Raw genomic sequence first — 15348 nt, 5'->3', positions numbered from 1 at the left:
CTGACCCCTGTGCTTGTCGGTATTATAGGTGGAGGGGCCCTTGATTTAGAGTTGCCTTGTCTATTACTCACCGGCGCTTCTTTGGTCCTTGAGTTGTCTGTGTCAGCCTTGAAGGAGCTATCGCAGGGATCACTTTGTTTGCACTTGGATGGCCTTCTGAGCTGTGTACACAGGTCGCTCAATATTGTTGGTAATGTTGCCAATTTATCGATGACTGGGCCGCATCCGCATCCTTCTCTATGATTCCCAAATCCTTAGTTCGGCTGAGCCAGTTTGTTTTGAAGAAGCGTATTTAGCGTGCCCAACTTCCCATCAATGGCAACCACAAATACAGCCAGTGTGTCAAGTAGCGTCAATTGGGTGTCCATTTTATACGACTGATAGTTGAGGGCTTCTACCAGGAGTTGTGTTGTTTTGAGTAAACTGCACCAGGCGCTTTCATACTTTGTGTGCTTTGGGGTTTCGTCGTGATTTTCTGCGGTTATGGGGCTTTTTTGGCCCACCTCTGAAGCCCCCATATCCTTCAATGGGTGTTCATGAGAGGCATCGCTTATTGTAATAGGCGTATTCGGCACTTTGATATTTGTCTCACTTTTACTTTTGTCTTGATTGTATGCAGCTAGTAGATCTTCCCACTCTTCCTTACCCAGGTATGAGGATATTTCTATTACCTCTAGTGGCGAGGTTGATGACCTGTCAGTGTGGGCCATATCCTTCCCAGGCCTCGACGCACTATTGTGGTCAGTTGCTTGTTCAATATGAGTTAAAGTTTAGTTTCCCAAAATTGAGTCGTTCTTTTCCCAGCGCTCCTTTTCAGTGTTTACATTTACTTCATTATAGTCGCTGAGATGCTTTGTTTGTTCTTGGCTTATTGCAATGCAGTTCATAGATCCGTCGGCTTCGCCTCCCTTACCGAGTGTGTTGCCCTCACAAGAAATTTCATTAGCAATAGTGCCAGGGCCTATGAAGCTTTTGTGGAGTATGTTTATAGGCTGGCTTTTTGTATTGTTATTTGCCCTGTGCACTTGAATAAGGTTTGCTTCTAAGGCAAATTTCATTCCTGGCTTTATCCCTTCGGTTGTGACGGTCCTTGTGATGCAGCTTTTGTCGCGCTGAGGGGTTGATGTCACTTGTAGTGATCCCCTAGCTGTAGGGCTGGGGCTTCCCTTGCTGTTGATTGCTGGCAGTAAGCCAGTGTGCTGCACAGGCTGAGAAAGCTGAGATGGTTCAATGGGTTGCTGTAAGCCTAAAGATTCATTGATGTTTGAGAGTAGTGTGTCCCCCGCATTTCTTAAAAAATGAAACTTTGTATACATTTTTGGTTGGAGCATTGCGAGGCTGGTTTTTGTTTTGCTGCTCTTTTCTGCTTTTGTCGGTTGCTCACTACTCAGGCTGTTATGGTCGGATTAGCGAACCTTCGCTCTGAGTTGTTTGCCTGGTTTTGGTCGGTGGCTCTTCTCTTATGAGAGCTTTCGGCGATCTTTTGCGTTTATTCGTGCGTTTGTTTGCCCCCCCTTTGTTCGTGGGGCATCCACGAACACGCCCTGATCTCATATCGCCAGGGCAGTCCGGCTGTCTAGATCACGTCCGGTGGCGCCCAATGACCAGCGTCCGGGAAAATGGGGTATAGGTTAATGCCTTCCTGCACAGCCTCAGGGGGCCGGGCAATTTGACTGGTGCTTGGCAATTAACAGGTCTGGTGAGGCTTTTAGCGGTCGGCGTTCCTGCTACGAGCCTCTGGCTTCTGCCACCTGATGCCTGTCAATAGGTTCTCAGTCTGTAGCGGCTCTTCCACCACCGAGCCTTCTCTGCAAAACCTGCTCTGACTCAGTGCCTCAACGCCTCCGCTCCTTTAGCGTGCGGTGGCTTTCCTTGGGACCCCGCTTCACCCAACTGACAAAAATGCTCACAGGGTACTGGGATGTCCAAGCTCCCAGCCCTCCACAGTAATAACGCCTTACTGTAACCAGAGCTGCTGGCACCTTTGTTCTCAGCTCTTCCTGCTCTCATTCACCCCCTCCATCAATCCTTACATACTCCTTACCTCACCTCATATGTCTGAGAGAAGAGGGCAAGGGAGAGGAAGAGGGCAAGGCAGCTGAAGCAGGTAGCAACTTGTCTCACACTTCACCCACTTCGCTGTTCAGATGAAAAGATTTCACTGCGCTGCCCCCTTTGCCCTCACCGTAAATTCAGCTCCACCGCTGTACCTCCTCTCCACCACCGGGCTGCGGCACACAGTCACAGATGGTGGCGCAGGGGGAGGCCCCAGCGGAGGGAGTGTGGAGGGAGTGCCTCAGTTAAGCACGGCGTCTCCGGCTTCTGCCGATTCTGTGGTGTTTAGCAGATCAGCACAGGAGAAGAGAACGGGAAGTTAGAGAAAGAGGCAGTTGTAAGAGAACAGTTGATTAGCACAGGAGCAGAAAACAGGGAGTTAAAGAAGGAGGCAGTGTGGAAGAGAGCAGCAGATCAGCACAGGAGAAGAGAACAGGGAGTTGAAGAAGGAGGCGGGTGGAAGAGAACAGCAGATCGGCACAGGAGAAGAGAACAGGGGGTTAGAGAAAGAGGCGGTGGAATAGAACAGCAGATCGGCACAGGAGAAGAGAACAGGGAGTTAGAGAAGGAGGCAGGGTGGAAGAGAGCAGCAGATCAGCAGGGGAGAAGAGAAGAGAACAGGGAGTTAGATAAGGAGGTGGGTGGAAGAGAGGAACGGATCAGCACAGCAGAAGAGAACAGGGAGTTAAAGGAGGTGGGGTGGAAGAGAGCAGCAGATCAGCAGAAATTAACAGGGAGTTAAAGAAGGAGGCGGGGTGGAAGAGAGCAACAGATCAGCACAGGAGAAGAGAAGAGAACAGGGAGTTAAAGAAGGAGGCGGGTGGAAGAGAACAGTAGATCAGCACGGGAGAAGAGAAGAGAACAGGGAGTTAGATAAGGAGGTGGGTGGAAGAGAGGAACAGATCAGCACAGCAGAAGAGAACAGGGAGTTAAAGAAGGAGGTGAGGTGGCAGAGAGCAGCAGAACAGAACGGGAGAAGAGAACAGGGAGGTAGAGGAGGAGGTGGGGTGGAAGAGAACAGCAGATCAGTACGAGAGAAGAGAACAGGTAGTTAAAGAAGGAGGTGGGTGGATGAGAGCAGCAGTTCAGCACATGAGAAGAGAACAGGGAGTTAAAGAAGGAGGCGGGTGGAAGAGAACAGCATATCGGCACAGGAGAAGAGAACAGGGAGTTAGAGAAGGAGGCAGGGTGGAAGAGAGCAGCAGATCAGCATGAGAGAAGAGAAGAGAACAGGGATTTAGATAAGGAGGAGGGTGGAAGAGAGGAACAGATCAGCACAGCAGAAGAGAACAGGCAGTTAAAGAAGGAAGTCTAAGCCCTCAGAGAAGCTCTAGGAGTCGTCTACCGCAGGGTAACTGCAGGTAAGGGGGAGAAATGAAGCCGTAGGTTAGGAAGGTCTGGGAACACGTTTATCATCATCAAGTGTTAATAGTCTCGCACTACTTACAACCATTACATGGCAGTAGTCCTAATAAGTCATGAACCCTTCTTACTCGAAGGATAGTCATCCCAGTAAACTGGGTTCAAATATAGAACACAAGCACAGCAGAGCTGTATCAGTATCCACGTCTTGTGCAATGAAATAACAAAACCAGGAAATAGCGCTCCTACGCAGTACAAAAGAAACAATATCAGAAAAGAACCAAAATCAGCAAGGCAGTAAGAACAAGCACCCAAAATCAGCAAGGAATTGGAATAGAACAAAATCAGCAAGGAAGTAGGAGCAAGCACCAGAATCAGCAAGGCGTAGGAATAGAATACAAAAGGGATTTTTCAGAGCTCCAGGATGTATCAAAATGACAAGTACTCGGCATCAGACATAGGAGTCCTATGACTCGATACGCGAACCTCTTGTGGTGGTTTGAATCAGAGTTTTGTGGTGTAAGAAAGCTCATGAGATGGAGAACAGCAAACGCGCTCCTGCGCGGTTCTCAACGTTCTCAAAAGCCGTGACTAGCAGCCTACACCACTGTTTGTTATTCACGGGGGAAAGGAAGGGTCGACGTTCCTAAGATCCTGTTCTGCCAAACCAAAGGGGGGTTTAACGGAGAGCGGGCAATGTGCTCCTGCGCTGCTCTCTGTATCACCGTACCAAATACCTGGTCGAGGTGCGGCGCTGGATTCAAAAGGCTTTGGGTCTCGTGCAGGTACGAACAGCCGTTCGTTCCATAGGCTCACCTCCAGGATAAAGATTGACAAGCCCCGCTCCTTTGACCTGGAAGGGCTTTCTGCAAATCTCTTTTGGGCTGACTGGGACAAGGCTAACTGGTGTTTGGCATCAAGCATAACAGCACGTAGATGGGCGTGATGTTCCTGTATGGAAGGATGTGTGTAGGTAACAGGCCACTCAAAGGGGAGCATTTATGGTTGAAAGCCATACAGACAAAAGAAGGGTGAACACCCCAACGTGGAGTGTTCAGCATTGTTGTAGGCAAACTCCGCCATCCAGACAAGAGGGTATTGCTCTAGGGTTTGGTTTAATCTCTCCATTTTTCCGTCAGTCTGGGGATGGAAACTGGTGGAAAGACGGGCCTCCATATTAATCGCTTGACATAGAGCCTTCCAAAAGCGTGAAGTAAACTGAGTTCCTTGATCCATTATAAGGACCCTGGGTATACCATGTGCTCTGATCACATGTTGAAGAAATACCATTGCTAATTTAGAGGAGGTAGGTAGTCTTTTTAGCGGGATGAAGTGTCCCATCTTAGTCAAGTGATCGACAAGGACCAGGATTGTGGTATAGCCCTCACAAGGAGGTATCTCAACTATAAAATCCATGGAAACAGTGTGCCATGGAGAAGGAGGAATAGGAATAGGACTAAGCAAACCCACGGGTTTGGAATGACTGGTTTTGCCCTAGGCACAGATGGCGCATTTCTTTATATATTCTTTTGTATCCTTTCTCAGTGTGGGCCACCAAAAGGCTCTTTCAATACTAGCTATGGTCTTGTATTCCCCGAGGTGTCCTCATAATGTAGAATCATGAGCCCAAGTTATCACCTGTTCTAGGAGTACAGGCTGTGGAATGTACATGGCCTGGTAATGGTATAGCAAGTCTCCATTGACGCTTCTATGGGCTGGATCTTCCTGTATCCAAGAGAGGCTATCAATAGTGGACACCGACACCTTCACATCCTCGATGAAATCCTGTGTCACCACGAAGGCAAAAGTTTTGTCAGGAAAGGCAGAGGAGGGGAGAATGGCCGGATGGTCTTTGTCCATCTCAGGGGGATGTTCTGCGAGATCAACTCTACAGGATAAAGCATCCGCTTTGCCGTTTTGTGGACCCGGTCTGTACTTGATGATAAAATCATAATCAGAGAAGAAGAGCGACCATTGCAGTTGTCTCGGAGTTAATGCCCTCGCCGTCTTTAGAAACAGAAGGTTCCGATGGTCTGTGTACATCTCCACTGTATGGAGGGCCCCTAGGAGATAATGTCCTTGGAATTCCCAGGAGCCCCAAAAGGGTGCTTCATGTCAACAGACTGAAGGCATATGTTGACAGGGCAGACATGGGCTTGCTCATGGCTACAGATGAGGGACAGGAGGAGGAGAGTGACCCTCTCCCAGACCTGCTTTTCTCAGAACCCTGATGATGGCTCAGTAGATGGAGTAGCCTTGGCAGGCAGCCTCACTGACCAACAGCAACAGGACTGCAGACAGGTTCTACAGGCCTATAGACATATGTTTTCATTGACTCCAAGTAAGACAAACTGGTGCACCCATGAGGTTGACACTGGTGACAGTCTGCCTGTGAAGAGTAAAATCTACAGGTAACCTGACCATGTCAGGGACTGTATCAGGACAGAGGTCCAAATGATGTTGGAGTTGGGAGTTATTGAGCCCTCAGAGAGCCCCTGGGCCAGCCCAGTAGTCCTTGTGCCTAAACCTCACAAGATGGTAAGAGAGAGATGAGGTTTTGTGTGAGCTACAGAGGTCTCAATGCTGTCACTAGGACAGATGCCCACCCAGGATACAGGGCTTTGTTATTTTAAATTCCAGGCGGGCCAAAAACAAAGGCTGAAGTTCTCCTTTTGTTCAAGTGTCCAGGCTGGCAAGTATCTGCAGCCTCACTCCTTGATGCAAATGCAATGGAGGGGAAACAAATGCACACAGCTTATGACTTCACTAGTACTTAAGAGAGGCATGCTTTTGACTTTGTTCAGTCCCCTTAAATAAAAGATATCCATACACTTTTAACATAAGAATGTCAGATGTGTAGGTCTATCCTAGTATGTACACAGATAACAATTTACCACTATTTTGTTGTATTTCTTTTAGAGCACTACTCATCCCAATGCAGGGTGTCAGAGCGCTTTACATCACACTTACACATTAAACTTTCATAATAAATCATATATGTGTAAATCAATGTACAGTATGTGTTACATAAGAAAAAAGGATACCTGTGTTAAAAGCAGTAACCCACTTACCGATCTACATGAAATAAAAATCAGTTGTGTGTGCGTCACATGATGTGCTTTGCAGGAGATATAATAACCCTCCCTGCTACTGGTACTAGACAAAAGACAGATCTCTACAGCAAATGCGTTAACCTCCAGAGTTATCTTACCATTATTAATATTCCCTGAGATTTACTGGGCACACAAAGATCTCTGCAGCATGTGCCTTAAACACACAAGATATTTTAAAATACAGACTTTGCAACCAACTAAGCAGAACAAATTTGCTACCACATTTTTCCTTGTTGACAATTTCTTATTTCTAGAGTTTTAAAAAATAAATGTGTAAGTTTAGGGCGGTGTAGGAAGCTGGCTCTCCATATAGTATATCAAAAAGAGGTATACTGTACAAAGAGTTCAGGTATTCCCTTACGAGTGGACTAGGGCTTGCTCTAGCAATCCCACGGTGCTCTTCTAGGGGATAGTGTGGTCGAGCATTCTTAGGCTTATCAGAGAGGAGTGTTAGACATCTGCAAATACACACGATAGTCAATAAATGATCACACGACTCAATAAGGAGATCCACACCAATTTATACTGTGTCTACCCACTCTTTTCACAGGTTGGACGCCGTCCACCCTGCCAATAAGTTGTGCCCCACTGAAATATACATTCAGCAGAGCAGGCAGGTTGTCTGCTTTAGTTCCGCGCAGCAATGGGCAGGAGACAGGGCTTTGTTATTTTAAATTCCAGCCGGGCCAAAAACAAAGGCTGAAGTTAAGGGGCCATCAGGTCTCCTTTTGTTCAAGTGTCCAGGCTGGCAAGTATCTGCAGCCTCACTCCTCAATGCAAATGCAATGGAGGGGAAACAAATGCACACAGCTTATGACTTCACTGGTAAACAGTCAAAATATCGAGTTTTTAATTTCGACCTACACTTATATCGAGTTGCTAATATCGATGGGACAGAATATCGATGTCCAGAATATCGATGGCCAGAATATCGACCCTAAGGTAAGTAATATCGAAATTACTAATATCGATAGCATATATATCGATGTAAGTAATTTCGATTTACTAATATGTGTTAGAAATATAAGTTAAGTATTTAAATTAATTGTTATAATATGTGTTTAATATGTTTTTATAATTTAAAAATATATAAGAGTAAATAATATGTTTTACTACCACAGCGGGTTGTGGGTTTATAGGGGAATAGGGTGGGAAGTAATTTATTTGTAATTAAATAATTAATTTTTCAATGATTAATTTATTTTGCAATTAAATATTAATTGGCAATTATTTATTTAAATTGATTAATTGATTAATTAATTGATAATTTATGTATATTTTTAACTAAATTATGTTTTACTACCACAGCGGGTTGTGGGTTTATAGGGGAATAGGGTGGGAAGTAATTTATTTGTAATTAAATAATTATTTTTCAATTATTAATTTATTTTGCAATTAAATATTAATTGGCAATGATTTATTTTAATTGATTAATTGATTAATTAATTGATAATTTATGTGTATTTTTAACTAAATTATATGTTTTACTACTGGAGCGGGTTGTGGGTTTATAGGGGAATAGGGTGGGAAGTAATTTATTTGTAATATTAATTAATTTTGGGTAAAGGGGTATTTTTAGGGTTCAGGGTCAGTTTTCAGTTTTTGGGTAAAGGGGTATTTTTAGGGTTCAGGGTCAGTTTTCAGTTTTTGGGTAAAGGGGTATTTTTAGGGTTCAGGGTCAGTTTTAGGTTTATGGGTAAAGGGGTATTTTTAGGGTTCAGGGTCAGTTTTAGGTTTTTGGGTAAAGGGGTATTTTTAGTGTTCAGGGTCAGTTTTCCCTACTGTTGCACCCACTGGAGTGGGAATAGTAATTATTGTTAAGTAATTATATATTATATATGATTTTTTTTATTTTTATTAAATATGTATTATTATTTTTTTTAACAATTATTACATATATTTAAATATGTTTAAGTAATTATTATGTATTATTTACAGTTTTTTTTTATGTTATTTTAAATAAAAAAAAAATCGATATATTTAACAACGATATTTTTTACATCGATATTAAATTTTCGATATTTTGGTACTTACCATGTTGTACATAGGGCGTCGATATTTTTGCTATCGATATAATTACGCCGATATTTGTGTAGGTCGAAATTCTGTCTGTCGAAATTCTGTCATAGATCCGACTTCACTAGTACGTAAGAGAGGCATGCTTTTGACTTTTTTCAGTCCCCTTAAATAAAAGATATCCATACACTTTTAACATAAGAATGTCAGATGTGTTGGTCTATCCTAGAATGTACACAGATAACAATTTACCACTATTTTGTTGTATTTCTTTTATAGCACTACTCATCCCAATGCAGGGTGTCAGAGCGCTTTACATCACACTTACACATTAAACTTTCATAATAAATCATATATGTGTAAATCAATGTACAGTATGTGTTACATAAGAAAAAAGGATCCCTGTGTTAAAAGCAGTAACCCACTTACCTATCTACATGAAATAAAAATCTGTTGTGTGTGCGTCACATGATGTGCTTTGCAGGAGATATAATAACCCTCCCTGCTACTGGTACTAGACAAAAGACAGATCTCTCCAGCAAATGCGTTAACCTCCAGAGTTATCTTACCATTATTATTATTCCCTGAGATTTACTGGGCACACAAAGATCTCTGCAGCATCTGCCTTAAACACACAAGATATTTTAAAATACAGACTTTGCAACCAACTAAGCAGAACAAATTTGCTACCACATTTCTCCTTGTTGACAATTTCTTATTTCTAGAGTTTTTAAAAATGAATGTGTAAGTTGTGGGCGGTGTAGGAAGCTGGCTCTCCATATAGTATATCAAAAAGAGGTATACTGTACAAAGAGTTCAGGTATTCCCTTACGAGTGGACTAGGGCTTGCTCTAGCAATATATATCACAATGAGGTATCAGAGGGTCAAGAGTTCAACAGGCAACTATTAAGGACAGACAAGGTGAGATGCTATCTCTAGCTAAATAACTGGAATTGTAGTAGTAGTAGAGGGGCCAGATCAAGTAAGTGTCTGGTCTCTGGCACCCATCAGTCACCACTCGGAACCGCCCTTCATCATTTGGGGCTCCGAGGACCAACACTGTATCTGATCTAGTTTTCTAACAGAAAGAAATTAGCCTTTCTGTTGGTCAGTGTATGTTGGTATGTTGGTAATGTAACTGACGGGGAAAAAGTGCGTGCAGTGCAAGGAAAAAACAATAAAGTAAAGAAAGTGAATAAAATTGGTTTAGGGAGCAAAAGAAAGTTTAATAGGGTATAACTCCCAGCACCAATGTTAAAAATAGCCAAGACAGGGAAACCTTATAAACTGTCTAGTGATGGAACGTGGTCGACATGTTTCAGCAATTAAGGCCAATAGCCTTGCTTTCATCAGCACCTAAGTATATCGCTACTGCAAACAGAAAAAAACCCCAGATATGTGATAGAAGTGTTAAAAAATAGGAGAAAAAGAGTACTGGAACAACATCAATATGTAAATGTCACCTGGACATCCAAGGTGTGCTTGTTCCAAGTCTTCTCACACAGTCAGCAGTGGACTGAACTATAAAAACATGGTGTGAGCATATCACTCACCATCTGTCCGAAATAAGCCTTTTGTTGCACCTGTTGTAGTTATCAATCTAGGTGAAGTCCATATCTGAACACTCACAATGATTGTACTATTGTAAAAACGTTTTTTATAAAAAATTGAAACTTTTCAAGTTTTTCAAACTACTTCTTACCTGGTTTCTGAGAAGTAGAGACCTCACCCCACCTGGCTGCGGCTCAGGATAATGGTGAAGCACCGCTCTGTAGGGGTGAATAAATTCAGGGAACTGAATCACTCACCGGAAAGTGCCAAACACAAGTCTATGGTAGCTGGTAGAGCATGTTATAAATTCTAGCAGAGCAAGAGGGGCAATTTACACAATGTTCTATCCACTCTGAATGAAGAGTTCGTGATTCTAAACCAGCTGTTATGGAAAGCGCACATTCATATCTAAGTATCTGCGTAATGAGCCTGAGATGGTAGTTCCTTAATTTCAACAAAGGATACCAGACTGAATGCGCTAGAGTCACAGAAATGCTCCTATTTTGGTTGTACTAATGGCGTGCAGCAAACCACTCCGAATGAAGGGTTCGTGATTCTAAACCAGCTGTTATGGAAAGCGCACATTGGTATCTAAGTATCTGCTTAATGAGCCTGAGATGGTAGTTCCTTAATCTCAACAAAAGATACCAGACTAAATGCGCTAAAGTCACAGAAATGCTCCTATTTCGGTAGTACTAGTAGCGTGCAGCAAACCTGCATGTCTAGTGGTGAATTGACAGTATACGCAAGGTTGGCTGGCGTGCCATAACCGCGAAGATATTAAAGAAAGGACACTACCGAGAGGGACACCATCACTCCGGTACATTTCATCATGGCTTGTGCCACTCTGGCCATGAAGAAAAACTTTTTCCGGTTCGAAGACAACATATACCTACAGGTATCTGGAACCAGCATGGGGAGCGTTTATGCCCCCAGCTTGGCAAACCTCTACGTACATTACTTCGAACAACGGTTTGTCTTGAATGAGTCCAATCCATATTTTGAGCAGATAAGAACTTGGAAACGATATATCGACGATATATTGGTGGTATGGCGGGGCTCCAGAGAGAGTTGCCAGGAGTTCCTGGGATGGCTGAACAGCAGAAATGCTTCTCTACGTTTCACCATAGAGATTGGCGACAACAGTCTGGCCTTTCTGGACCTGATGATCAAGGCAACCACTACGGGACTACAGTCCGAACTATACAGAAAGCCCATGTCCAGAAACTCCCTTTTGTTATACGACAGTTATCATCCCAAGTCCCTACGGGATAATCTGCCATTCGGGCAATTTCTACGTGTTCAAAGAAATTGTTCCACAGACACGGCTTTCAAAACACACTCCACTGCACTCAAGAATCAGCTGGTCAAAAGAAAATATCCTCCTCGCTTGGTGCATCGAGCCATGAAGCGAGCGAGCAATAACAATCGTACAGCACTACTGGAACCTACCATTCCAAAAGCACCTCTAGAAAGGTTGACTTTTGTACACACTTTCGGAACACTGTCTCACAGTATTAAAAAAGCAGTGAAGAAACGGTGGTCCATCTTGAATTCAGGACCCCACCCTATTCAACAGCCACTGTTCTCCTTCAAGAGAGGACCTAATCTGAGAGACCGAATGGTTCACACTAGACCACGAGATGAGATCCCCAGAGCAGTAGGCACCCTTTGGGATTTACCACCAGTGTCCGGCCACCATCCATGTGGTACATGTCAATCATGTGCCCAAACATCTAAAACTACAGAGATTTACATCGGGACTTCTAGGCCTTGGAAACAAATGAGGTTCACGAACTGTAACAGTGATAAACTCATCTATCTAATCACCTGTCCCTGCGGGCTTAGATATGTGGGGATGACCACCCGTAAGATTAAGGTGAGGCTGTCTGAACACAGAAGTACCATCAACTGTACAAGGCAGGCCACTAAACTTACTACCCACTTCATCACCCTGAATCATTCTCCTATATCATTTACATGGACAGTCTTGGAGAAACCATTCATTCCTTCTCACGTCACCAATGTGAGTGAATTCCTTCATAAGAAAGAACAGAAATGGGTCCTTAAGCTTGGCACCGACCGAACAGGGTTAAATGATGACATACCCTGGTCTTCTTTTTGAAACCAGGACATATGCAATCATGAACATTTGCATAAAACCCTGTTGACCAGATAGATCCAACCTATATCCTTCAATTAACTAAGACCCAATTTTAGGATCAAATAATAGTCCATTGAAGTAAAAAAAAAACACTTCTTTCAGACTTGGATCTACTTCTTATTAGCAACTGTCTAAACCGGCAATTTCGTCGGTGTCCGTTCATTCATCTCTCACCATGTCAACTCTGAGTTAGCGCGCTATTGGCTAATCTCCGTGTGGATTATGAATAGAATAATAGCCCATTGTAATAGAACTAACACTCCGCTCTCAAGCGTGGATCAACATCTGTTTAGCTAATGCTAAAATCGGCAATTTCGCCGATCTCCGTTTGTTTACTTCTCACCATGCCAACATTGAACCAGCGCGCTATTGGCTAATCCCCGTGTGGGCTCAGCCATTCACACCATTGGTGACATACCTAACCGGTGACGCGCTCGTTTGGCGCGTCACGTGATCACCTTACCCAATAGGAAGGAGGATGATAAAATAGCGGAACAACACACCGCCGGTACCTCCCCAGACGGCACAGATGCCGCGCTGGAGTACCGACGGTTAGGTAAGCCTTCTCCTCGTTTGGGGGTCCTTTCTTTAATATCTTCGCGGTTATGGCACGCCAGCCTCTTTTGAAACGTGCACCAGCCAACCTTGCGTGTACTGTCAATTCACCACTAGACATGCAGGTTTGCTGCACGCTACTAGTACTACCGAAATAGGAGCATTTCTGTGACTTTAGCGCATTTAGTCTGGTATCTTTTGTTGAGATTAAGGAACTACCATCTCAGGCTCATTAAGCAGATACTTAGATACCAATGTGCGCTTTCCATAACAGCTGGTTTAGAATCACGAACCCTTCATTCGGAGTGGTTTGCTGCACGCCATTAGTACAACCAAAATAGGAGCATTTCTGTGACTCTAGCGCATTCAGTCGGGTATCCTTTGTTGAAATTAAGGAACTACCATCTCAGGCTCATTACGCAGATACTTAGATATGAATGTGCGCTTTCCATAACAGCTGGTTTAGAATCACGAACTCTTCATTCGGAGTGGATAGAACATTGTGTAAATTGCCCCTCTTGCTCTGCTAGAATTTATAACATGCTCTACCAGCTACCATAGACTTGTGTTTGGCACTTTCCGGTGAGTGATTCAGTTCCCTGAATTTATTCACCCCTACAGAGCGGTGCTTCACCATTATCCTGAGCCGCAGCCAGGTGGGGTGAGGTCTCTACTTCTCAGAAACCAGGTAAGAAGTAGTTTGAAAAACTTGAAAAGTTTCAATTTTTAAAAAAAAACGTTTTTACAATAGTACAATCATTGTGAGTGTTCAGATATGGACATCACCTAGATTGATAACTACAACAGGTGCAACAAAAGGCTTATTTCGGACAGATGGTGAGTGATATGCTCACACCATGTTTTTATAGTTCAGTCCACTGCTGACTGTGTGAGAAGACTTGGAACAAGCACACCTTGGATGTCCAGGTGACATTTACATATTGATGTTGTTCCAGTACTCTTTTTCTCCTATTTTTTAACACTTCTATCACATATCTGGGGGTTTTTTCTGTTTGCAGTAGCGATATACTTAGGTCCTGATGAAAGCAAGGCTATTGGCCTTAATTGCTGAAACATGTCGACCACGTTCCATCACTAGACAGTTTATAAGGTTTCCCTGTCTTGGCTATTTTTAACATTGGTGCTGGGAGTTATACCCTATTAAACTTTCTTTTGCTCCCTAAACCAATTTTATTCACTTTCTTTACTTTATTAGTTTTTCCTTGCACTGCACGCACTTTTTCCCCGTCAGTTACATTACCAACATACCAACATACACTGACCAACAGGAAGGCTAATTTCTTTCTGTTAGAAAACTAGATCAGATACAGTGTTGGTCCTCGGAGCCCCAAATGATGAAGGGCGGTTCCGAGTGGTGACTGATGGGTGCCGGAGACCAGACACTTACTTGATCTGGCCCCTCTACTACTACTACAATTCCAGTTATTTAGCTAGAGATAGCATCTCACCTTGTCTGTCCTTAATAGTTGCCTGTTGAACTCTTGACCCTCTGATACCTCATTGTGATATATGTATGTTGGGCGTGTATTCAGAGCAGGTCGTTAAATTGCCCTGGGGTCCCCATTATTGTATGTAGTGGGCTTGCTCTAGCAATCCCACGGTGCTCTTCTAGGGGATAGTGTGGTCGAACAGCCTTAGGCTTATCAGAGGAGTATTAGACATCTGCAAATACACACGATAGTCAATAAATGATCACACGACTCAATAAGGAGATCTACACCAATTTATAAAAATAACACGCATTTACATATAACCTTAGGCCCCAAGATCATCAAAGTCAGGTAAGTATTTTTTTAAACAGCATGTTTGAAGAAAACAGGTTTTTGACACTTTAAATTGTGATTAAAGCCTTTCGAGGTAATGCTAAGCGTTGGAGAAAACATATGCTGCATCAGGTTATGTAAAAAATGACGTATGAATCTTTCCCCAGGATTTAAGGTGAGTAGAGAGCAAGGTCCAAGGCAGCACTAATAGGTCACCTCGGGAGGCACTGCGGCGTCTGGATGCAGAGGTGTGTTTTTCAGCGTCGGTGATTGTGTTACTTTAAATCGTAATTGAAAAACACTTCGGTGTGATGTTAACCTATGTAGGAAAAACATATATTGCATTTGGGCACTCAACAGCGACTAATGGGACAAATCTTCTGGACTTAAGGTGAGTGTTAAGACGCATTTGAAGAAGTTCCAGACACTCTGTGAGTTGAATTATGAATGAAGTTTATTTCAGAGGTAACCTGCATCCGACAGCTTCGACGGTCAAGTAGCAACTGCCACCAATCGAGTGTCGTCTGCCTCACATTCTAAGGAATGTACAGGTAAGGTAATTCTAACATGAGGTCACAAGGTAAGATGAAGCTTTATTTAAATATAACATCACAACACATCCTTCCTCTTTAAAAAGAAAAAGAAAAGAAAGACAGAGGGAAATGAATAGACAAAAACTAGCTAAAACAAAGAAACAACATTATCAAAATAACATAAAATCTTTTAAGGAAATTATACAGTTACATA

Source organism: Lissotriton vulgaris, chromosome 8 (genome assembly GCF_964263255.1).
Source record: "Lissotriton vulgaris chromosome 8, aLisVul1.2, whole genome shotgun sequence".
Lineage (NCBI taxonomy): Eukaryota > Metazoa > Chordata > Amphibia > Caudata > Salamandridae > Lissotriton > Lissotriton vulgaris.
This window is presented reverse-complemented; position numbering follows the sequence as displayed.